General features: G+C 39.0%; 1 protein-coding gene across 4 annotated transcripts in view; it reads left to right on the top strand.

Moving 5' to 3' along the window:
- PAG1 (phosphoprotein membrane anchor with glycosphingolipid microdomains 1) overlaps window positions 1–23,137 on the top strand; it is a 135,892-nt gene that overhangs the window by 20,893 nt on the left and 91,862 nt on the right. The window contains exons 2-4 of one of the 4 annotated variants that reach the window (XM_045561435.1): window positions 4,115–4,229; window positions 5,077–5,169; window positions 12,601–12,698. The exons of 2 other annotated variants lie outside the window; for them this stretch is intronic. The gene's annotated coding sequence lies outside the window, so the exon portion shown is untranslated. Of the gene's footprint in view, window positions 1–4,114; window positions 4,230–5,076; window positions 5,170–12,600; window positions 12,699–13,712; window positions 13,742–23,137 lie in introns of those variants that run through there. One more of the 4 variants, XM_045561436.1, reaches the window with a different exon arrangement.

Below are 23,137 nucleotides of genomic sequence, written 5' to 3' on the forward strand. Positions count from 1 at the left end.
TAATTTCAATCAAAGTCTTCACAGTTTATTTTGTTTTTTTTTTTTAAATGAGGATGTTAGGAGAGCATTCTCCATGGTCTCTCACATTTCTGCATGTCTTGCGAGAAGAGGTACTGATGGCCCCTTTTGTTCTGAACTATCTTTTCAAGGAGGTTTGTAATGTGAACAGCTGTGGAAGACAGAGATAATTCTTCCCTCCAGAGCAAAAGATAGGTTTGTTTACTGTCCAATACAATAATGATAATGTCTCCCAGCAGGGTAAGGCTTCACTGTGAACAACTCAAGTTCCCTAAACTCAGGGTTGTTTGGATATGATGCAAACCCACTGCGTGCACAGCATCCACCTGAGGCTCTCAATGGTGCCCCCTGGAATTTGAGCACCAAGCAGAAGTGATCGAACATGAAACTTACACTGCTTGCTGTGCTATGAGCAATTAAGTCCTTTGTCTCAGACCCAGGAGTTTTGTATCTTCTTCCAGCATCCATAAAAATGTGCAGGTCTATTTATTTAGCTTACAAGTTGGATGAAATCTCATATTTTTCATAGTTCTTGACAGAATTTTGATAAATCTCCACTTGTAAAAATCATTTAGCATATTGAATTACAGTGGTGAACAATAAGAATTTAGTAAATGCTTTCTCAAAAAGCTAAAAACAAGTAGACTCCAAGAAAGAAACTGTTCCTTGCAGTTCCTTGCTAACTTTTTTCCCTTAAAGATGACAAATGAACCTCTTCAGTTTGTTTAAAGGCTTTCATTTTGACATTTTCCAGAACAACTTTCCTTTGCTCTTGTTAGAGTTTAGCATTTCTGGATCTTTCTACTGGCATGTTAAGCTAGATTTTTTCTGAATGTGTGTTTGGTGGGGTTTGTTTATTTGTTAAATGTTTGTTTGTATTAAGTAGACAGGCCAATTTATTTGGGCTCTTTTTTAAGACTTAGCACTTTCTAACTATTTTTCCAGGTCTCTTTACTCAGCTCTCTCTAAGATGACACTTAAAGATATCATAGTCATTTTGCTATTTACCCATAATAAGGATAAACACATAGTAGAGTTAAATACACTAGAGGAAAAAATAGTGAGCTGTAAAAAATCCAGTTAATAATGATTATAGAATACTTATTTTAGTGCCAGAAGCTATTCTTTTGGAGGGTGATGGACTTTGGGGGATTAAAGATCATAAAAATATCACTGATATCCACTTGTCATTTTAATGAACTACTGTTACAACACAATGCTCCACTGTGTCTAGTACATTTTTTCATAAACTTACAAATCACCCAGGCTACTTCAAATCCTTTTAGGAAAGAATTGGTATATAAATAATAATCAAAGAAACACACCCAAATATGAAGCTCTCTTGAGATAATAGATATTGAGTTATTTTTGATAAAATAATTAGGCAACATAAAAATATCTTAACATCAGGGCAAATATTAGTTCTGAGGAAATATAAGCTTTAAATCAGTGTCCCTGATTTATATTTGGAACAAGCCCAATGACACCTAACTGTACCTTTCCTATAACTGTCAGAAGTCTTAAAATCATGGTGTACAATATACAGAATTGCCTTGTTGAGTCTTTGGCACCAGTGCAGGGTGCCTGGCCAGCCCAAGTGACTGACTACAGTGTAGCCCTCCAGCTGAAGGTTTGTTCTGCTGCCACGGATCCACAGTGCCTGGGCCTGCAAGGCACTGACTCACTTCACTACCCATGCACAAATCCCCAGAATATTAGCTGGGCTTGTTCTGTAACTTTATGCAAGTGGAATCAGACTCTGTATCCTGTGACTTGCTTGCTTTACTCACTCATTTTTGAGATTAAAGTATGTTGCATCTAGCTGTAGTTTATTTTCATGTAATAGAATTCTGTTGTATGAGTATTCCACAGTTGATTCATCCACTCTCCTGTTGATGGACCCTCGGGTTTTGTTGTTCTATTCTGTTATGTATACAGTGCTAAGAACAACACACCAGAGTTTGTTGAAAACAGAGGTTGGCAAACTTTTTCTGTAAATGGCCAGCCAGTAAATATTTTAGGCTTTACAGGGCACATATGGTCTCTGTTGCATATTCTTCTTCTTCCTCTTTTTTTTTTAAACAACTTTTTAAAAATGTGTAATAAAAACCAATCTTAGCTTGTGAGCCATAGTTCTGACCTCTGTTCTCAGATGTATACCTAACAGCAGAATTGCTTACCATCAATTATGGACACATTCATTTTAATGGGAAAGGAGAAACTTTTTGGTTGATAAAACTGATAAGGTTTATCCTCCCACAAGCAGTATGTGTGAGTTCCTGATGTGCCTCATCCACACCATAAACTGACATTATTGTATTTCTTAATTTGCTTGTCTAGTGGACAAGCAACGATGTCTTATTATGATCCTTAATTTGCATTTCCCTGATTGCCAATGAAGTGGAGCATCTTTTTTGACAATCATGAGCAATTTGTGCTTTCTATCCTGTGAAATGCTTGTTTGTACCTTTTGCTTATTTTTTGTTTGGGCTGTTTGTTTTTATTATCTATAGGTAGGAGTTTTTATACATTCCAGATACTATTCCACTGCTATTAATGTGTTTCAAATACTTTCTCTTACTTTTGTGGCCTGTTGCTGCAACCTTTTATGGAGTGTTTTTTTTTTTTAAATAACAGCTTTATTAGGATATAATCCACATATCATAAAGTTTACCCCTTTAAAGTGGACAATTCAGTGATTTTTAGTATATTCACAAAGAATGTCTTTAATATAGTTGAATTTAGTAGTCTTTGCTTATAGCTTACATTCTTTTGTCTTAAGAAATTCCTTCTGACCCTGAGGTCGTAAGAAGTCTTCCACATTGTCTTCTCAAAGTTCTATTTGAAAATTTTATTTTACATTTAAATGTTTTAACTTACCTGAAATTGATGTTTGTATATGGTGTGAGATGGGATCTTCTAATAATTACATATGAGTAGCCAGTTGCTCTATAGTATTTTATATGATAGGCATTTCAAGGGATGATACTGATGATTTATTCTCAGACTAGAAAATATGGGCACTTGGAAAAGGTTTGAGTTAAAGTATACAGATTCTAGGTTAAATAGAAATTAAATAAACAAATAAGCACATACATAATAAATATCTATATACACACTTTTTCCCCCTTCATCCCTAACAACAAGAGTAAAAACTACTTATGTTGGGCCTGAACTATCTTAATGTAGTCCTGCCTTAAGATAGGAAAATGAACTAGATGACTTTTTTACAGCACTCTCAGCTCTACATTCTGATTTAGAGTTTGTATTTATTATTAAATAAGGCAAAATTCTATTATTAAATAGCCTGTATAAACTAAATCAGCCAGATTAAAAGTGTGACTGCCTGCTAGAAAAATTGGAATTGTATATGAAAAAGAGCATAAACCAAAAAAACGTAATTGACCAAAATGCATGCTATATAGTATTAAGCATTCAACGACTTTAAATATTGACTGTGTACTTAAGCTTACCTGACTGTATTAACAATTCTGTTTTGCATATGAAGGACTTGCTCTGACCAAACAAAACTCAGATTTATCTAACATTATTTCTAGGTCTTAGGCAGCTGGAGATGGGAGGCTTTGCCATACCTCAGCTCTGTAAGGATGTTTCATGTGTCCTTTTCACATAAAGGGAAAATAAGTTTTTACATAGTCCTATATATTTCTCTCTGTCGGTAAATTCCCTTCCATGGAGATAGGTAGGGTAATGTACTGTTTTTTTCCTAAGCAGATTTCACGGTGGGCCAGTGGCCTGTTTTGGACTTGCATATTGAGTGCAGAGTGGACTTGTGTTGTTCTAGTAATGGGCTTGGTTGATTGGAGAATACAATGCACCTTTTCATGATTTTAATGCCTGAGTTATTTAATTTTTTGTGCTGCTTGTCACTTCACTGTTAGTTTTCTTTCTAGGGAGCTTTTTGCTGGATTGGCTGTGAGCCAAGCCGGTTGATGAAGCCTAATTTTGCTAAATCTCCAAAATGGCTTGTTAATCCTTATTTTACATTTCACTGAGTACTGTACCATGCAGTTTCCTTCTGTTCAACCAAGGAAGAGAGAATGGCTATATGAAGCAATAATGTGATTGAATTTAGAGTCTAGCCTGAGGAATCGCCATTTGCTTTTAATTGGCACATGGAGCACAAAATCAGAGCCCTGATTCTTCTCAGAACTATTCCATGTCAAGTCCCAACAGCCATCTCAACTGAGGTACTCTTTTCTAAAGTGCCTTTATCAATTTGAAGCTTATTTTCATTTATATATTTCTTGCCATTTACTATATCTATTTGACTCTGATGCTTTCTCTCAACCCAATTTCTTCTTAAGAGTAACCTTTCATGTCAAACTGCAAAAAAAAAAAAAAAAGAATTTTTTTCATTTCAATGTATTTTATAGAGACTTCTATTTACTTTTAGCTGCGCTTTTGCCACTCTGTACATTTCATTTACAACAGAGGGTTGGTTAAAGGAAAATAGATGTCATATTTGGAGCTTGTCTGCTCTTTACTAATGACTGACACACTTAGTGTGTATCCAGTTCTCTGAAATCCCATAAGGAAGCCATTGGAGAGACAGTCTTTCAGATAATATAAATATGAGACCTGTGTAGCCACTTCTTACAGATAGCTTAGGAAAGAAAGAAGCCTTCAAATAATTACCAAAGTAGGGAAAAGACTAAAAACTTCTATATTCTGGATAATTGCAAAATATCACACACATGGAAAAAGTCCCTTCCTTTCTTTTCCTTGAAATGTCTTAAAACAAAAAGTTAACTAATATCATTTGGCTATTTTTAAAGAATATTTAAAATGTATTCTTTTTAAATTGTTTTCTTATTGCCTGGTTTTTGAAGTTTTTCTTGAAGTTCTTTTAAGTATTTGAAATTTATTTCATGTAAACTGTTGCTACTTTTTGATGTAGCTTCCTTAGTATAGCAAATGAAATTTCCTTACTTAACAAGATTTCTCATTTTAACCTCAAAATGAAAGGAAGGACTTGTTCTGCTTCAAGGAAGATGCAATAGACATATTTTTCCCTGTTTGTCCTTCTAAGTACAGCTAACATATAAAACAAATATAAGAAGACTCTGAAAGGGAGAGAAAAGAAGGCAGACCATCTATAGATCTCAAGACCCAAGGACCAACATAATGGTGAGTTACCTGGGTTTTCCTTTTGTGTCATATATCCCAGATTTGGAGTTGAAGAAGCCAGCAAGACACCAACAGGCAGAGACATACAAACCTACATACATACGTGGATGAGTGAATGAATAAATGAATGAATGCAAGCAAATGAAAACTGAGAAAAATTTGTTCTCTCTAGCCAGAGGTCCATAAAAGGGACAGCCTAGCAAGACAGAAAACTTTTAGACAATAACCATTGTATTCCAGCCAAGCCCCACAGAAAAAAAAAATGTGGCTCCACCCTGCCATCAAAGGCTGATTTAGGACTAGAATTCCACCCTTGCCATGCTGTAATGAGGCACCCTAGCCCTCCCCACTGGGTGGTGTCACACAAAACTAAATAGGGAGCTAAGACTTTCATTTCTGCTGGGTGCTAATAAAAGCCTCCACCTTCAACCTATGTAAGTAGAGACCACATGAAGGGCCTGGATTTCCACCCTCCCCCACTTGTGAAAATAATGAGGTATGCCCTTTTCCTCTCCCACTCGGGTGGTGTCAGTGGACATTATGTGGGAATCAGTAACACTACTTCTCCCAGCCAGGAAGGTGTCAGTGCAGGCCTGATGGAGAGCCAAAACTCCCACCCCTGCCCAGCAGTAAGAAGGAATCCTCCCTTAGGTGTCAGGGGAGGCATAATGGGGAACCTGATTCTACCCATCTACCCTGGGCTGACAATGATAGTGTTTCCCTTCCCTTGCCAGAGCAGTATTATAGGAAAGCAACTAAAATAGTAGGTTTAAGTAAGATCCAGAGCCTTATAACATAATACCCAAAATGTCCAGGTTTTCATGAAAAACATCATTTATTACACCAAGAACCAGGAGCTCTCAAACTGAATGAAAAGAGGGCAATCAATAGAGGCCAACACCAAAATGGCAGAGATTGTAGAATTTTCTGCAAATGAAAAAATAGCAAATAAGTAGGAAATATAATGAAGAAACCAGTAGACATATTAGAACAGAATAATACAGTAACCTAAGTAGAAATCTCAGTGAGTGGACTGAACAGCAGAATGAAGAGGACAAAGGAAAGAATCAGTAGATTGGAAGAAAGAACCATAAACATTATCCTATCTGAACAATAGAGAGAAAATAGAATTAAAAAAAAATAATGCCTCAGAGACCTGTGGGACTATGCTAAAGATTTAACATCTGTGGGAGTCCCATAAGAGTAGGAAGAGGGAGGGGCTAAAAAAGTACTTAAAGAAATAATAGCTGAAAACTTGCCAGATTTAGCAAAAGATATAAACCTACAGATACAAGAAGCTGAGTATAGCAGGCTGAATAATGGCCCCCCAAAGATGTCTATGTCCTGATTCCCATAACCTATGAATACATTTTCTTATAGGGTAAAAGGGACTTTGCAAAGCTAATTAATTTAAGGATTTTGAGATGAAGAGAATATCTTGGATTATCTGGATGGGCCCATTATAATCATAAGCATTTTATAAGAGGGAGACAAGAGGGTTGGAGAAGATGTGATGACAGAATTAGAGGGAGAAAAGGCAATGTGATACAGACTCCCAAGCCAAGATTTGAGGCAATCTCTAGAAGCTGAAAAAGGCAAGAAAACAAATTCTACCCTACCTTCACCAGATGGAATGCAGTGGGTCTTCTGACCTCCATATCTGTAACATCATAAATTGAGATATTTTAAGCTGGCAAGTTTGTAGGAATTTGTTACAGCAGCAATAGGAAACTCATTCACTAAGTGACCCTCAAGCAAGATAAACCCAAGGAAACACCAAGACACATCATAGTCAAACTTCTGAAAACGAAAAAGAAAAACTCTTGAAAACAGTGAGAAACACTTCACATGTAGAAAACAAAACAAAGCCAACAATGTGAATGATGGCAGATTTGTCATCAGAAACTATAAAAGTCAGAAGGAATTGGTATGACATGTTTCAAGTGCTGTAAGTACTGTCTTCTCAGGGTCCTGTGTCCAGTGAAAATATCCTTTAGGAATGAAGTGGAAATCAAGACATCTCTGATGAAGAAAAACTAAAGGAACTTGTCACCAGAAGACTGCCCTAAAAGAATGGCTAAAGGAAGTACAGTAGTCCCCCCTTATTCGTGGAAAATATGTTTCAAGTGGATGCTTGAAATTGGATAGTATCAAATTCTGTATATACTACGTTTTTTATTCTTATAACTGAGACAGCCACTAAATGACTAATGGGCAGGTAGCATATACAGTGTCAGTACATACATGAGACAAAAGGATGATTCATGTCCCAGGCAGGACAGGACAGTGCGAGATTTCATAATGCTACTCCGAATGATGCGAATTTTAAAACGTCTGAATTGTTTATTTTTGAATTTTTCCATTTAATATTTTCAGACTCTGGTTGACTGCAGGTAACGGAAACCTTGGAAAGTGAAACTGCAGATAAGGGGGGACTCTACACAGAATGGAAATAATCTAAGAAAGAGACCACAGTGAGGTCAAATATGTTTAAATACTGTAGAACTTCCTTCTCCTTGAGTTTTCTAAGTTTTGTTTGAGGGTTGACACAAAAGTTACAACTGTTTAGTGTGGTTTTAAACATATGTAGAGGAAATTTTTAAGACAAATATATATGGAAGAGGACATAGGGATGTAAAGGGGGGATTAGAATTTGTACACTTCACCCAAACTGGTAAAGTGATGACCCCATAGACAGTGAGAAATTGTGTGTATATATGTGGTAATACCCCGAGCAACCAAAAAGAAAGCTATACAAATACATGCACTTAAAAATCACTATAGAAAAATCAAAATGGAATTCTAAAAAATGTTCGTGTTACCTACCAGAAGGCACAATAAAAACAGAGAAGTGAAAAACAGAACCCACAGAAAATAAAAAGTGACAGATTTAAACCCTAGTGTATCTATTAAAAAGCATATTGGTAGAGTGGATTAAAAAACACGACAACTATATCAGATATAGACAGGTTGAAATTAAAAGGACAGAAAAAGATAAGTCTTGAAAAATTTAGTCAAAAGAAATCAGGAGTGGGTATATTAATACCAGATGAAATGGAACAAAGAAAATTACCCAGAGACAAAGAGGGATGGTATATAATGTTAAAGGGATCAATCTTCTCAGAAGATGTAGCAATTGTGAATGAGTATATACCAAACAACAGATCTGTAAGATATGTGAAGCGCAAACTTACTGAAAGAAGAAATTAATAACAAATGCACAGTTATAGTTAGATACTTCAACACCTCTCTCTAAACAATTGATGGAACAGCTAGACAGAAGATCAGCAAAGATACAGAAGAACTCAACACCACCAGCAGCCAACAGGATATAACTGACATTTGTAGAACACCACACCCAACAAGAGCTTTATTTTCAAGTGCCTATAGAATATATGCCAAGATGGACCATACTGTGGCCACACAACAAACCTCAGCATATTTAGAAGAATTGAAAGCACATAGAGTGTGTTTGCTGACCACAAAGGAATCAAACTAAAAGTCCTTAATAGAAAAATAACAGGAGAATTCCAAACACTTGGAAAGTAAACAGCACACTTCAGAATAATCCATGGATCAAAGAGAAAAATCTCAAGGAAAATAAAAAATACGTTAATGAAATGCTTAATGAAAATGAAAATACAGCTTATCAAAATTTGTAGAACATACCAGTGCTGAGAGGGAAATTTATAGCATCAAATGCATACATTAAAAAGGAGAACACATTTCAAATCAGCAATCTAAGTTTCTACCTCAAGATCCTAGAAAAATAAGCCTAAAGCAAGAAGGAAAGAATACAGAGTGGATATCAATGAAATTTAAAAAAGTAAGAATACTATGAAACAAAGCATAGGTTCTTTGAAAAGATCAGTAAAATTGACACATTACTAGAAAGACTAACAAAGAAAAAAGATATAAATCATCAATATCAGGATTGAAGTGGGGGATATTACTACATATCTTGCAGCTATCAGGACAATAAGCAAATAATATAAAAACTCTACATAATAAAGTTAACTTTGGTGAAATGGATCAATTCCTTGAAATGAACTACCAATAACTCACCCAATGTGAGATAATTTGAATAGTCTTATATAACTATTAAGAAAATCGACTTTTTAATTTAAAAGGAAAAATCTTCGTTTCCTATAATCTCTAGTCCCAGATTGTCTCACTGGAGAAATCTAAATGTTTAAAGAAGAACAGCACCAATTCTACACCATCTCTTTAAGAAAATGGAAAGAGGAATGGAGCACTCCCCTTTCTATTTTATGAAGATAGTATTATCCTGAGACCAAAACCAGGCAAAGACAGTAGTATAAAAAAAAAAAAAAAACACAGCAGTATCTCTCATGAATATAGATTCAAAGATCCTTAATGCACTGTTAGCAAATAGAATTCTACGATATGTAAAAAGGATTATATACCATAACCAAATGGGATTTTTTCCAGGGATGCAAAGCTGGTTCAGTATCGGAAATGAGTCAATGCAATCTACTACATTAACAGGCTAAAGAAGAAAAATAACATGATCAAATCAATCGTGCATGAAAATCTTTTGATAAAACGTAATATCCATTCATGATAAAAATTCTCAGAAAAGTAGGAATGGAGATCCTCCTTCCTCGGTGGACGCTGGCTGTGGGAGCGCCGCGGCCATTGCATCCTCTCACATGGGCCCACCCGGTGGCGCCAGGGCTGTCGCGCTGCCTGCGGGGGTGGAGGAGCTTCTGAGCAAGATGGCCGTGGCGGTGCTGGATCGCGCGGGAATTCCTGATGAGCGTTTCTTATCGCTGAAGTTTGGCAGGCCTTGGACCTAGCAGATCGACAGTCCATCACCTCAACCTTGTCACCTAGTGAAAGGCGTGTTTACCAGATAGAAGCTCTAGACCTAGGGGATGATCTCCATAGAAATCCCTTAGGATAAAATGTTTTCATGAATCTCTGTGGAAACTGGTGACCAGCTTTAAGTACTTCTTAGACTGTTGAAAAGTTTTTGACCCAACTTAGTAAAATTAACATACTAGTATTTTTTAATTTTATTTATTTATTTCTAGACAAAAATTATTTATATTTATGGCATATAATATGTTTTGAGATATGTAAACTTTGTGGAATGACTTAAATCAAGCTAATTAACATATCCATTACCTCACGTCTTTATTTTTTTGTGGTGAGAAACACTTAAAATCTTTCTTAGCAATTTTCAGGTATATAATACATTGTTATTAACTAGAGTCACCATGCTGTACAGTAGAGCTCCTACACTTATTCCTTCTAACTGAAACTTTGTACCATTTGACCAACATCTTCCCATGCTCCTACCCCCGGCCCAGACCCCTGATAACCACCATTATTTCTACGTCTATGAGTTCAACTTTTTAGATTCCACTTACAGTTGAGATCATGTGTTATTTGTTTTTCCATGCCTGACTTATTTCACTTAACTTAATGTCCTCCAGGCATTTTGGTAATTAAAGTAAGATAAATATGACCTACTAACTCAGTAGCATTTTGTAGAACCAGCAATGATGTGGAGAGCCTCTTAGGGTCAGGTCTAATGGAGTATAGTCAACTTTTGCTTTCCTGTTGTTTTATAATAGAGGTATTCCCTGTCCCCAATAAATTTTATTGGCATTTAAAAAAAATAGAAATGGAAGACAACTTTCTCAACTTGATAAAGAGCATGTACAAAAAACTTACAGCTAACCTACTTAATGGTGAAAGATTGAATGCTTTCCCCCTAAGATTGTCGAGAAAGCAAGGATGTCCACTCTCACCATTCTTATTCAGTGTAGTACTGGAAGTTCTATACAGTGCCATAAGGCAAGAAAAGGAAACAAAAGTTATACAGATTGAAAAGGAAAAGATAAAACTGTCCCTGTTTGCAGATAACATTATTGTCTAAGTAGAAAATCCCAAGGCATCTACCAAAAAACTCTTCTAGAACTAATAGGTGAGTTCAAGGACATTATAGGATATAACATAAACATACAAAAATTAAGATTTTTATATACTATCAATAAATATATAAGCACTGAATTAAAAATATAACACCAACACTAAGAGTGAACCCTAATGTTAACTATGGAGTTTGATAATTATGTCTTAGGGTAGGATCATCAGTTGTCAGTACCACATAGTGGAAGGATAGACACATAGAGCAATGGAACTGAATAGATCATACAGAAATAGACTTACAAAATATGCCCAACTGATTTTTGATACAAATTCAAAAGCAATTCTATAAAGGAAAGTTAGCCTTTTCAACATATAGTGCTGGAACAATTAAATATCCATAGGTTAAAAAAAAAAATGAACCTTGACCTAAGTCTCATACCTTATACAGAAATTAACTCAAAATGGATCACAGACTTAAATGTAAAATATAAAACTATAAAACTTTTGGGGGAAAAAATATAGGAGCAAGTATTTAAGAATTAGAGCTAGGCCAAAAGTTCTTAGGCTTGATGCCAAAAGCTTAATCTATAAAAGGAGAAACTGATAAATTGGACTTCATCAAAATTAAAACCCATTGCTCTGCAAAAGACCTTGTAAGAGAATGGGAAGGCCAGTGACAGAGTGGGAGAAAATATTTGCAAACAATGTGTCCAATCAAGGACTAGTAAAACCCAATAATGAAAAATGCAATTAGAAAATGGGCAAATCAAATAGATATTTCACTGAAGAGAGTATGCCTATGGCAAAAAAAAAAAACCACATGAAAAGATGTTCAACATCTTGAACCACTGGGAAAATGCAAATTAAAACCATAATGAAATATTACTATGTACTTTCTGGAATGGCTAAAATAAAAAAAAAAAGTGACAAAACCAAATACTGGTGAGGATTTGGGAAAACTGGTCACTCATGTCTTGCTGGTGGAAATATAAAATGTTACAGCCACTCTCGAAAACAGTTTGGCAGTTTAAAAACTTAACATGCACCTATCCTATGCCTCAGCAATTGCACTCCTGGGCATTTATCCCAGAGAAATGAAGACACATTCTCACAAAAAGCTGTACATTAATGTTTATAGTAGCTTTATTTGTAAATAGCCCAAACTGGAAACAACCCAGATGTCCTTCAATGGAGAGTGTTTAAATAAACTGTTGTACATCCACATTGTGGAATACTACTCAGTAATAAAAAGGAACAAGTTATTGATACATGCAACGGCTAGCATGAATCTCTAGCAATCATGCTAAGTGAATCAGGCCAATCCCAAATGATTATATTAACATTTAGTATTAATATGACTGCATTTATATAGCATTCTTGAAATTATAAAATTATACAAAGAGAGACCAGATTGGTGGTTGACAGGGGAAAAGGATGTGGTAGGGGCAGGAGGGAAGTAGGTGTGACTACAGAAGGCAACATGAGTAATCCTTGTGGTGATGGAAATGTGCTTTATCTTCACTCTGGCAGTGTCTGTATCCTGCATGTAACATTATGCTGTAGTGTTGCAAGAAGTTGCCAGTGAGGGAAACTGAGCAGTGGATACGTGGGATCTCCTTGTATTACAAGTATGTGCTCGTGAATCTATAATTATCTAAAAACAAAAAAAATGTAATTAAAAAAATGGAAAGTGAATAAATTTTATTATTTCTTGTAGCCATGTCAATTTGAAAATGTAATACTATGTCATACTGTAAAGAACTTTCCATATCCAAATTCATGAAGATGTTATATGAAGTTGGCTCTTCCAAAGTAGAATTAATTATTCTTTATTTGGTGGAGATTGGGAAGGAAGGCAAGGAATTCTGTTGTGTCGATCATATGTGTCAGAAAATAGTTAATATAGTTGACTCCCCAGCACTCTATGAGGTCAGCAGTGTTTTAAAGAAGACACTGAGACGCAGAGAGGTGAGATAATTTGCCCTGATGAGTAGTGAGGCCACACTTGAACTGGGCAATCTGGTCTCAAAGCCCGCATCCTTTCTTAATGACTACACTCTTCTGTCTACTTGCATAGGCCATTATTATCCAAGTTTCTTTCTGGAGCAGGTTGCTCACTTCGGGAAGTTTAAGCACTTTTCCTAGGTCACAGAGTAGTAGATCTGGGATTGAAATTCCAGAATTTTCCTATCCACATCCCCTCCTACTCCCACCTGGGAAAAGTCGTATTCTAAATGGCCCTCAGACCTGATCCTCAGACATACTCTGTTGGCTTACTTAGTGTTGGGCAGTATTGTTTTTTAATTTACACTAGTAGCATATAGTTAAACATTGTGAGATACCATATAAAAATCCAGGTTTCTACCTTCTCTTAGGAAAAATTAGAAAATCTCCCAACACTGGCTTCGTATCCCCAAATTCCCCCAAAGGGATTAGATACAGATGCTTGGGGACTGGCCCATTTAGATGACGTATGTTTGCCACAGTCCTTACAACTCCTTATTGTCTCCCAGATACTGCAGCCAACCATCAGCTGCTTTTTATCATTGTACAACACTGTTGTTTTCTTAAAGCAGAGAAGGGAAAATGTTTCTACTCACCTCACTATCAAATCATAGCCCTTCTGAGAAGACTTTGAGGTCCTCTTCCTTCACTCACCCGCCTGACCCTGGTGAGCATTTGAGTTTGTGACTGTTACTCTTTTATAATACTTTGAAAACTATTATCTCTCCTAAGGCCATGTTCTGCATCCCTTCCACACCTGCTATGCTTCAAGGTTTATGCATACTTTCTGATCTCTTTAGTAAAAATCTACTGCTTTAATATATAATATTTTAACCCACAAGCTACATTTCTTTTTCATGGCTTTTATGTTCTACCTTTTATCTTAGCAATTTGTATGGTTGTATTCTTCCTGATTATAAACTACTTAAAGTTACATTAATATTTCTGAAAACCTCCATTATTAGTGAATTTGCAATTGTTGAACTTACGACCCCCACAGAATTGGCATTGCTGAAATTACTCATCCCCCTATGAAAGCTATCCGCTAAAATGAAATAGACATGCATGAAATAGAATATGTCTCCTTTGGCATTTCTTAAATTAGAAATTATGAGTATCATGCAGTTACTTTGTTCATTGTTACAATTACTTTAATGTTCCTTGGTAAAGACTTTCTAGTAGTTTATCTGGAGTTTCAATGAGATGCTTATAAATTAATTTTGCTCTATGGCATGTGATATGCATAGTAAGAGGAGGTATTTCTTCTGTGTCTGGTTTTCTAAATAAGTGTTTTCAGTTTTACAATTCAAAGCCCCCCTTCCTCCACCCGTTGTTCTTTCAAGGGGCCCAACTCTGAGTGTCTCTCCTGAGTCTCATGTACTCCATCTGAAATAGCTGATGTAGAAGGAAATGGAAGTAAGGAATTTCACAGAAGAGAATTTACCATGAGGGAAGAGTTAATAAGTTATTCGTATTGATATGCTTTGTGGTACTTAGCACATTTTCATTATAGAGTAGACATTCAGAAGTAAACTGATTGATATTGAAGTCCTAAGTAATTCAGTATCATCTAAGGATAATGGTATTGCAAACTATATTACAATTAGAAGGGATTTTTTTCTAATCAAGGAGTAGATGATGGGAGGCTGTCCTATTAGCATGAGTTGTGTTGGGATTGAAGGATGACTGACAATTCCATGAATGTCATGGCCTTCTAGGCTGAGCATGTGATTCCTGATGAAGTGGCTACTCATTTGGCTTCCATATTAATGGAAGAAATTAGCATTTGAGCTGATAGAAAGTGAATGGGGAGAATCTAGGAATGAAAAGGCTGCTTGGAATCCAATCTATAGACTTCCTGTCCTACCTCTGCCTACCAATCTCCGTGATCTTTATTGAAAGTGGAGAATGGGTCCTGGATAGGGTTTCACCAGACCAGGAAATAAGCGACTTCTTAGTTTATGATGCCACTGTGGATGGAACTCCAGCATTTGCAGGCAAGAAGGAGTGAAAGGGTGTGTGCACGATGAGTAAAGGTTGAGAGGGTCAGAGATGTACTCTGGAGCCAGACTACTTGTATTCAGTGTCTGCCTTGCTCTCCTGACCCTACTAACTGTGTGACCTTGAGCAAATAATTAACCTCTCAATGCTTCAGTTTCTTCATCTGTAAAATCTGCAAAGTGGGAATGACAATAGTATTGACCTCATAGAGTTGTTATCATATGACAAGTGCATAGAATAGTGCCTGGTGTGTTGCCAACCTGCAGTGTTTGCTGTCATAGAAGGGAAGGCTCACCAGACAAGGACAGAGAAGCCTGCTGTCTCCTGAGCTCTGAGCAGTCAATAAGCAGCAACATCTTTCATAAGTCATAGCGTCTCTGCACTGGATAATTTTTTTGTCAATTGCTTTTTATTCTGTACCGACAAGGTCATCTGAAACAGCCTGTCTCTTAGTGTAAGAAGTCAGGAGCCTGGGAAGAAATTTAGATAAAATAAGGATAAAGGACAGCCTGCATTTGGGACTCTTGTCAATGCACAAATGTTTTCAGATGTCTCTTTGGAGGACCTGTTTTCAGACTTTGATGTTTTTTCACCTGGCCTTTGTGATAAACCCAAATATCTACTCATTTCCAAAAGACATCTATTTATGACTTATAATATGTTAGGAAGATTTTTGGCCCTGGTGAAGAATGCCTGAGTTCCTATCCCCACTTAACTAAGGGCTAGAGAAGAAAAACCTTCAAATTATAATGCAATTGATTGACGTCGATTCTTTCTTTTTTTTTTTTTTTTTTTTTTTTTGAGACAGAGTCTCACTTTGTTGCCCGGGCTAGAGTGAGTGCCGTGGCATCAGCCTAGCTCACAGCAACCTCAGACTCCTGGGCTTAAGCGATCCTACTGCCTCAGCCTCCCGAGTAGCTGGAACTACAGGCATGAGCCACCATGCCCGGCTAATTTTTTTGTATATATATTTTTAGTTGGCCAGATAATTTCTTTCTATTTTTAGTAGAGACGGGGTCTCACTCTTGCTCAGGCTGGTCTCGAACTCCTGACCTCGAGCGATCCACCCGCCTCGGCCTCCCAGAGCTAGGATTACAGGCGTGAGCCACCGCGCCCGGCCATTTGACGTCGATTCTTTTTAGATATTTGTTTTTAAAATATTTTTAGTAATAGACTTTAATATTTTAGCAGTTGATTTTATGAAGCCGATTAAAAGTTTGTCACTTTATCTTAATAAACAAGTGTATGAGAAATAATGCTCAACTGAGTAATTTGAGCTCAGAACCCCTGGCATTGAGAGAAATAAACTAGCAGACCTCTTCTGTATTTTTCCTGTTTCTGCACACCAAGAGGTTTGCTGAGTACATTTGTGGCAATGCTCCTGTTAGGAAAAATATTTTTGAGTTCAGAGATTTTCATGGATCCCCTTCCATTCACGAGGGTTGTTGCTGTGGCGGGGAGCAGGAGGCGGGCTAACACGCAGAGTGAACGAGGTGGGCGTCCTCTCTTCAGGGAGCTGCTCTCCCAGCCCCGGGACATGGCTCTTTGGAATGGACTTAGGGATGCGGGAGAAGGGGCAGTGAATCGTGGGTAGGGGGATTCATGTGGCCGAGCGGAAGTCTGGGGACAGAGAAGAGGAGCGAAGGAGGGTTGAGGGCCCTTGAGCTGGCAGGGTGGTGTGAGGAGCTTTGCCGGCCCCTGCCTGTCTAATACCTTCTCTCTTTCCCACTCCTTCAGCAACCACAGACTTTATCTTTGAAGAGAGGGGCTTGGGGAGTAGCTGGGGAAGTCATGGAGGAGCAAAGGTGGAGACGTTTCTTTCTCCTGCGTATGCCTCCTCCCCCTCACTCCTGTTTGCCTTGTCGTGTTAGACATGACTTCCCCACCGGGTTGCAGAGTGGAAGCTGAGGAGGGGAGTTCCAGAAGCACTGGAAGAGAATAAAGCAACTTTGTTCCTTCACCTCTTCTGGTCTCCCTTACTACTTACTCCATACCCTCATAGTCCTGTGGGGCTAGGAGAGCCACTTGGGAAGGGCCCTTTTACCGTACCCCGTCCTCGCTGTCTCCCCTGCCAGCAGGCCCCCGTCCCATGCTGAGGTGTGTGTAGAGGGGGTGGCGATAGGAGGTTGAGAAGCTATAGCTGGGTCTTGGGAGTGTTGGAAGGCCTAAAATTATGAGGGGATGACCAAAAGATTCAACCATTGTTCTAAAATGATCTGTGGTCCGGAGAACCAGTTTTAAAATTTTTGTACACATTATAATAAAGCAGTAGATTCTGACAGAAGAGGTCGGAAAGCCTGCATATGCCTTGAAGAATGACTTCTAGTTGGGCAGGTGGGAAAAGGGAAGAGACCATGGTGCCAACAGAGGTGACAGCGTGGTAATATCCAGAACAAGAGTCACAGATTCAGGTGGGTACCATAAATGAAGGAAGTGAGCCAGGGCATCTCAAAGCCCTTTGGGGAGGTCAACTATTGGAGAGAGATGTGGGTAAAACGACATACCTTTCCTTTAAGCCAAAGAAAAACAATAGTGCTATGCAATGATAAAAGGCAGCTGGCACTTGGCTGGGCATATCTGGGAGACAATAAGAAGTGGTAAGGACTGTGGCAAACAGAGAGCATATGCTCATCTAAAGGGGCAGCAGTTAAATAGTTTCATTCAGTTGTTGCTTATGGAGAATGTGGAAGCGGGAGCCCTGTTAGGCCCAATTGATTCTAAGTGTTTGATATACTGACCTAACACAACGTCAAACATGCAGTAAACATTTTCTAAAACTTGATACTGCCCCGAATTCATGATAGGTTCCATGGGATATGGAGTTCAGAAGTGTATTTTCTTTGTACTTCCCCCCAAAAATAATGGGCTGATGTTCCTTTATGAAGGCCATTGCCTTGAGGGAGGGGAGAATGCTTTTAAGGAAGCCTGTGCCCTCTGGCTGTCTTTGATATGACTGTCTCTCTCAAGGTTTATTTAGAAAGTGGTAGAACATAGGTCAGTCTGTCCTTGTCTCCAACAAATCTAAACATTTTGCTTTTAGCAGAATTTTCATATTCTTTCTAAAACTTTACTCCAAATCCTGAATTATTGATGCAATTAATCTTTTGTGTTTTTGAGACATACCTTCTTCAAAGCAGTACTTTTCTTTTATAGCCAACTAATTCCTTTGTGATTTCTAAATATGCAGAAGAAACTTAGTTGTGGACAAAAGTACAGCCAGTCTCTTCACTCCTAGAGAGACTAATTTTTTTTTCCAGAAGAGTCACCATATGTTGCGAGGGTGCCAGTTGGTATTCATATGTGAGTTAAATCATGTCTGCCATATACAGACTCTGATTAAAGTTCATGTCAGTCCTTTTCAGCTTTGGAAAACATTATGGCATAACAGTGATGGAATTTGAATATTATTAAATATTCTTTACTAACGACTTTTGATGGCTGAAGTCTAGGGGGAAATTTCCGTAATAAAATTCCCCTAATTAGACATCAATGGCTCCTAATCTGTTATAGAGAATATGTAATGTGGCCAGACTGGCAAAGTATGGAGGGAACTGGTTTGAAAGATGAATTGAAAATCCAACAGATCAACAGCAATTCAAAGAAGTCTTTAAGAGTTCTTAAAGGGTTCTATTTTTTATTTTCTTAGAATACATATCCTTGGGGATTTCAATTATATACATTTGGTTGGCCTCTAGCGCTCTAAGGCAGAGCCATGTGTGACCCAGGACTTAGGAACATTTAAAGAAGTAGGAGAAAGAGGTCAGAGGTGAACGGCAGCCTGGGCTGCATCACTAGACCTGAAATGTGCAAAAATGCAGAGATCCAGAGCTCGACCAAAGGGTGTGGTGTCCAATTCCGCGCACCGTCACCGTGTGGCCTCGTCTCTGGCAGTGTGTTGGGAGCAAGCTTGCTACTGTAAAATGGTTTTCTAGGTTTCCGTTGGCAGTATCTTGTAAGTGTTTTCAAGGCATTGAAAGAATAAAAGACCTCCGAGGCAAACAAATACACCCAGCATTGCAGTGTTCCCTGCAAGCTGTTTACAGTTTAATTCCTGCTGACCCGTCCACATAAGTGTAATGTAAGAAGTGGCTGTAGAGCGCTGCAGTCAGGAGGGACGAGTCCCAGGTCGGGATCTGTAACGGCTTACAAGTCACTCAGCCTGTCTGGGTCTCATAGTTCCTCAACTGTAAGATGAAGCCGTTAAACTTGATGGTTCTCTGGTCTGTGCTTACCAAGCTTTAATGTGCATGCATATTACCAGGCATCCTGTTAAATTGCAGATTCTGACTCAGTAGGTCTGGGGTGGGGCCTGGGGTTTGCCTTTCTCACAAGCTGCCAGGTGCTGCTGGTGTGGCTGCTCCTCAGACCGCAGGCTGTTTAGCAAGCTCTGCACGCTTTCTAAGCTCAAGCTTCCATTAGCTCTACAACGCTATGAAAGTGCGATCATCTGACATTTCAGAAAAGACAGGAAGGTTTCAGGAAACATGCCTACCATGGTATTAACTGTTCTCATTCTTCATAATCATCTTCATCAAAAACACTTTAAGTGCCTAATTATGCATGACGGTTTCACATGCTTTACAAAAAGAACTAAATAGGTTTGGTCCTTGTCTTATCAGACTTGACAACCTAAGACAGAGAAATATGTATAGAGATAGTAATAAATATTGAGGCAGTAATAAATATTGAGTGATAAATGTTCATCCAGATACAGAACACATTCAAATAAAAAGGGTATATATTTAGCATGGGCTCCATGATATTTATTTTCTTATAGCTTTTGTTCCTTTTAAAATCTGGGAAACTGAAAAGATTGCCCTATGTTTTTGACACAAAAACAAGAGGTTTCCGTTTTTCAGATGGGGGTTGGGAATGGGAAGATCCAATTTCTGAGGTTGCTTTTGTTGTTTGCTTTATTTTGTTCCTCACTGACTTAAAAAGAAATATTTTACCATCCCCACCTACCTAACCCTGATTACCACATACAGGTGCTCTGGCCTGACTTTGTGTGTCTCAGTACTGTGTGTATACACAGGGTGATTAAATTAACCTTAGCTCTTACCTAAGGACCTTACGCCCACCAAGTCACCCTCACACTATCCTTGGGAAGCAAACGAGGCAGAGCTGATCATTGTTATGTCTGAATCATGGGCTGCTAAGTGATGCAGAGAAGCCTCGTGATAACTCACATAGGGAAGTTTGCATTCAGTGCCCTTTCTTCTGTGCACACCTGCATTTGCTGAACTTACGCAAAGGCTTGGGCTGCCTTGCTGTGGGAAGGGATCAGATGAGTGTCTTTGCCAGCATTTTCTCCTGACAGCAAAACAGGTTCTATTCCTGGAGGCCGGGCCCCCACTCACCAGAGATTGTGTTCATGTCCCATGGTGATGAGCAGTTTGTTACAACCATCTCATAGTTTAGCAGAGTGATGCCAAGATGGCCCAGTTCATTGATGATTCTAGCTCAGCAAGAGCAAAAAGAGTTATTACAGATCTAGAAAATGGTCACATCTAACCAAGGGTCTCTATATCAAATAGTTACCAATAATGACATTGGAGAGCTTTGGTTTATACCTTCTTGATTCAAGCAGGCACATAGAATATTTAGTAGTGGCGATGTGTATGCTCAGAGATGCAGAGGAAACTATACATGCCACACTCTTAGGCCACAGCTGTGTGTTATCTAAACTGTGTGTGTGAGTGAGGAGCCACCATGGAATCAGGTACACTTGGGTTTGACACTCAGCTCCACCACTCACTGGCTGTGTTATGTCACCTTTCTAAGACTCAGTTTCCACCTGCATAACTATGATGTGGATCCCGTGGAATTCTTGTGAGCATTACATGAGATGAGGATGTATGGAATGTGTAGCATGGTGCCTGTGAATGGTAAGGACTCACAACTGATCATTGTTAGTAATCATAATAAAATTCTTATATGTGACAGCATCTGCAATCATTTGTCTTGAAAGGAGGGGCTAGAAATTCTAAATTTGGTATTTTTATATGATTTCATAAACAGGTGTTTGCACAGGAGGTTGTGTCTGGGTTAATGAAAATGTCACCCTCTGTTTATTAGGAGTAAAGCTGTGTGGAGGCAAAGCTCCCATTCACTGGGCTCAGCCTCACCTTTCATTCTGCAATGTCTATGTACAGCTGTGTTTTGTTTTTTTTTTAAATTAACTATTAAGAGCAAAATCAGTGTACTCATATTAAAGAAGATACAAAACATTGAATATTATGGCAGGAAGCTAAACTTTTAAAAAGCCACAGATGGCAATATCTTTTGCATTAGTGTCTTGTAAAGATCTATGTGGGCACGTGGAATTTTGCAGCCTGGATTGAGGGCACTAAGTATCTGGTTGCCCCCTCGCAGGCAGATGAGAGTGGAGGAGGGTATCTAGGCCTCTGTTGCAGGAAGTAGGGGGATGCCTTTTGCCTACAGCCAGGGAGGGAAGTGAGCCGGCACTCGAAGGGAATCAGAAGCCTGCCGGCTATATTGCAAGGCTGTAAGACCGACAGAGCAGGACATGAGGCAGATGGATGGAAACCCAGGAAACTAAAATGAGCCATTTCAATGGGAAGCTGAGCCCCAGGGAATTCCCTGACCTCAGAAACCTATTCACTGGCACCTATTTGTAGGGTGTCCGTGGCTTCTGGTCGAGTGGAGATTGAGCCAACTTGGCTCGGACGGAATAGTGGTTCAAGGCAGTTCTTTTCCACATTTAGTGTGCACATAGTGCAGATTCTCAGTCAGCAGGTCTAAGCTGAGCTCTGAGATTCTGCATTTCTAGCAAGTCCCCACGTAGTGCAGAAGCTGCTGATCCAGGGGCCATACTTCAACTAGCAAGTGTCTAACCCACTCTCTCCCCAAGCATCCCATTCTCCTGTCTTTCTATCCCCTCTGCCTTAACTCCATTCGTGGACTCTGCCAGTACTCACAGTCCATTGATGCTACTAATTTTCACTGTCACCCCCCTCCAGTTCTGTCCTAGTTACCCAGCCGAGATTCCATCATCTCTCCTTATAATCACTCCTTTGCATCCACCCTCAAGTTCTTTGCTTCTTTCTCTCTTCCTTGTAATGCTCAGCTGGCAACACCCCAACCCTGCATAACCCACTCTCTCCCCACTCCACGTCTTCACCTGTGCTGCTGAGTGTGGCTGAGGAGCTAACAGGTCCCACTTTTGTCTCAGTGGATCCCCAAGGCTACTGGTTCCCTTGTCCGGTCACTCTTCCCCTCTCCTGGACCACCTCCTCCTCTCTCCTCAAACCTCAGATATCTCCTTCTCTATCCTCATTCTCAGCTGATAACCTTGCTTCTTATTTTCTTCTTTGGATCACGACTTGGAAAAGAACTTCCTCCTGTTGCCTCTGTGGATCTGCCCACGTGCGCATGTGTGCCCACAGCCAGCGAGGCCCCCCTACAGAGGCCACAGAAGCACTGGGCATGCTCTGGCTCTATGCCATGGCCACGTGGAGGGGCCAGCAGGACCAGCCCCTGCCTGACCTGCCTCTCCACCACCTCCTTCAGGTCACCACTCACCCGACATTTTGTCAGTGACGTCTTTCCTGACTCCCCCACTTAAAGAAGAGCCAGCAGTCCTTACCCCACTCTGCTTCTGTTTCCGTCAGTGATGATCACAGCTGTTCTGCCAGATGTTTGGTTTGTTTCCCACCTCCACTAGATAGCTCCATGAGGACAGAGAATTTTGTCCTGGTCAATATTGAAACCCCACCTACAAAGTGGCCGGCACATGAACACTCTCCTTAAATAAAGTATTTGAATAGATATTAGAGTGGAAGATGTGACTATATTAGAACAGAATCAAAAAGCCAATTAGGAAAAACTGTATATCAACACATGTATTTTAAAAAGCCACTCTAGTCCTTTTTGAATAGACAGGGACCCTGTGGGACCCAAATGTGCTGAATGTAGGACAGATTGTTGAATCCACCAGGATCTTCAGAGATGAGGCGAGAAAATGACCACAAACTCTGTCGGAGAATTCCTGTCCCTTTTCTCGTTAGATACTTTCAGGGAGGTCCATAGTTAAAGTCAG

This window comes from Lemur catta, chromosome 9, assembly GCF_020740605.2.
Source record: "Lemur catta isolate mLemCat1 chromosome 9, mLemCat1.pri, whole genome shotgun sequence".
In the NCBI taxonomy this organism is placed as follows: domain Eukaryota; kingdom Metazoa; phylum Chordata; class Mammalia; order Primates; family Lemuridae; genus Lemur; species Lemur catta.